A 3,604-nucleotide genomic window follows, 5' to 3' on the forward strand; every position below is an offset into this window, starting at 1 on the left:
TAATGTACTCTTTCTCGCACTGTGAGTTCTTTAAGGCCGATTGTCCTCTTTTATCACCCTCTTTCAGATTAGAGTTATCATCAGTAACAGTCAGGACTTCAAAACAACCCTATAAGTCTCCATCAGTGGCAGCGAGTCCAGTCTCTATATTCCCTCACATGTGCGTCAGCTCACAGACATTCACCCGGAGTGGCTCAGACCTCTTTAATTGGATGTTATTCTGCTTTGTCTTTTCTCAATTTTTTTTTTTTTTATAACCCGGATCACTAATTGGTCCATTTTTTTGGTTGAGTGACACAAGTTGAAGACTGCAGCAGTCTGAGAGCGTCCCCAGCGTTTCTGTTTATTAGCCGATTGCTGGAGAATCCAGAGGGCCTCCAATAAATCTACAAATGCACATCTCTGCTGACTGCCCTCGACTGAGGGACTCTGCCTTCATCTGGACTCGTCGTCGAAGCTAATCCCATTTAAGTGGTGCCACAACAACAGTTTTCAGACACAACAGCCTGACATATTGCAGCGATTTCAATCACTGAAACCTCCCAGAGTCTGTTGAGCTTTACGTGCAGCAGCAGCAGCAGCTCAGCTACAGCATATTCCCTGTGGAATCACCTCATATATCTGCACCGGTAGCACGGCTGGTTTGTGGAGAAGGAAGGCCCGGGCTGGGCAGAATGAAACCTGCTGACTGAGGAGCAGCATCAACATTCACAGGACGGGGATCGGGGAGATGTAGCCTCTCTCTGCGCAACTTATCTCCCTTCTGCTGGGTGACTTTCAGTTATTTACAAGCTGAAGTGATCGGCTGAGGCGGGGAACCCCTGAGCAACACCAGACAGCTCTAGGAAAAACACTGCAAAATGGCTTTTCCCTGTGTCTTTTTTTTTTTTTTTTTAATTGAAATAAAGCGTAACAAGTGAAACTCATGTGATGAACAGGCCGGACGCAGGCTTCTCTTTAGAGATAATCCCCTTATTTTCTGACAAGACAGAATACATGAACGGCCTCCGGTTAGACAACACAGACCCAGCGACTACATCAATACGGTCAGTTATCTCACTCCAGCACACTGCAGCTCAGTCTAACTTTCAAAGAAATGAAACAAAAGCATAAAACACCTGTATGAACATGAATGTGAGTCAATAAAATACAGTTAGTATGCAAATGAATGGAGCAGATATTGACAACTCACCTCTAAACACTGTTCCAGGGAGAGGGGAGACGTAAGGGTACGAAAATCTATTTAAAGCCAGACTGGGACATACCAAACAGGGGGAATAGCTGAAGCATGAACCATTATAGTATTACAGCTGGAGGTGTACATGGCAGGTTGGTTATTGACGTTTGTTTCATTTCAATAAATGAAACAGAGATAAAATAGATGAACCAGTGCTATTGGGGTGTGTGAAGTATTTTTTCATTGTAATCTAGTTATAATAGTGTAAGAGTAATGAAGACCAATAAAAATTCTAAAATGAGTTTTAGTGCAAAAATATCACATCAGATAAATTCAGTCTATGCATGAAAACAATGATGTTATTACAAAAATCCACTTTGTGAAAAGCGCTGCTCTAAACTTCCAAACATGTTGAATATTCAGGCAGTGAAGACTGAGCTGGACAGGAAGATGCATCATGAACCCAAATCATTATTTCAGTACCTGGTGGCCGAAGTGGGGATTTCTGAAGCACAAACATGAATGATAAAGGAACAAAAACAAGCAAGTCTACTGAAAATACACAAAAATACAAGAGTATGGTGCAATACGGGGCAAGAGAAAGCACACTGTTAAATCCTGAAGATGTTAAGATCATCTGATTAAGTTATTAATCACAAAACATATTCATATAACTGGACAGGATTATAAATGGCATGTCCACCTGATGAGAGGTTAACCATGTCTCAGAACTGCCTGTGTGTAAATGTGTGTATTACTGTCTGTGCAGTCAGAAATACTGTCTTCATCCATTGTTAGAGGTTCAAGTGCTTTCCATTTTGATTACAAAACATTAATTAAACACTACTGTTCAAAACATGTCTGGTTCTGACACCTGCGTCTGAATATCTCCTCTTCTTTTCTTTCTAAATACGCACATGCTTGCGAATTGTGATGCAGTGCTGCTTTTGTGTGCGCGCGTGTGAAAATGGCTGTTGAAAACATCACTTTGAGCAGGAGACCAGTGCAATGACGCTGCAACAAACGTGACACCATAAGGTCACTGAGTGAGGCGGCTGCACGGACGAGCTCTCGCCTTTCAGTTTGAGTCACCTGCACGGGATCCGGTTGCCGAGGCGAGGTGTAAATACACCGAGAACGCAACAAGAACACCTCTCTGGACGAACACGGGCACGAGAGGTGCAGCAGCAGCAGGTCGGGTTAAATAACTCATGTCCGCGCAACAATTTACCGCACCGTTTTCCCCCAAACCTGTGATCATCACCACAGAGACGCGCAAACAGACGGAAACGCGCCCTGCGCGCATCCCGATGTGCGTATGAAGCAACATTTGCTGCATTGATGCACTGGGGCGCACATGGAGATGTCTGAGCATGCATGCATGCATGTTTCGCCCCCCCCCCCCCCCCCTCCCCTCCTTTAGTCATTCAACCACCCCCCCACCCCACCTCCACCTCCATCAAAACAACTGCTGTGTGACTGGACGGAGGGACGCGGCTCGCCGGCCTCCTCCGGTGCGCTCCGGTGCGGCAGCGCCTGTCACCTCTCATAAACTTGTATGATGGAGTGACGCGGTCATGCGTGCGCGCGAGGTTGAAAGGCGCTAGGACCGCGCGGGCGCATGGTGGGACACCGATACTAATTTTTTACCTTCAAAATGATATGATGAGGACGTGTGCGCGCGCCGGCATCCCAAACATACCTGTGTCGGCTTGCGTCGGAAATCTGCGTCCTGCGTCCTGACATTGAGACCTCCATGTTCCCTCTGTGTTTTCCCTCACACGCCGGTGTTACCCCATCAGTATCCGCGCTTCCCCGCCGCTTCTTCAAGGTCTGCCCGCCTGCCTGCCTGCCTGCCTGCCCGTGCACGGACCATGCGTGTTATTGCCACAACGCGCGGAGGGGCGGAGCCCGCGGTCCTTGGAGACGGAGCGCAAGTGGATCAGCAGAGTGCCACTTATTTCCCCTCAGAGCCAATCAGCTGCGACCGGCTCCCCATCCGTGTTCAATGACAGCGTGAAATGCACAATGTTTTGGTTTCCAAAGAGATGAAACAATAAGAAATTATGTTTATATATATATTTTTTAAAACCAAATGCGTAATTCCTGTTCAGAAAAAGCGTGAAGGTGCACACACAAGCTGAACACAGAAATGAGATGGGGGGTGTGGAAAGGACTGAAATCAATTTTTCAGACATGATAATGAAAGGAGAGCTCATCACTATCCAGATGTGACACTACAGCTCGTAAATATGCATATAAAGAATCAGGTGGGTCAGTTCAGGTTGACACTCCAGAGAACAGTCTTTTTTTAAAATCATATAAGACCTTTAAATTTTCTTTAAATTGAACATTCTTGTAAAACTGAGAAAAACCAACTTTTCATGCAAGACATTTCAAACTATTTGAATCCAAAGAAAGACATTA

The sequence above is a fragment of the Salarias fasciatus genome, chromosome 14 (assembly GCF_902148845.1).
Source record: "Salarias fasciatus chromosome 14, fSalaFa1.1, whole genome shotgun sequence".
Classification (NCBI taxonomy): Eukaryota; Metazoa; Chordata; class Actinopteri; order Blenniiformes; family Blenniidae; genus Salarias; species Salarias fasciatus.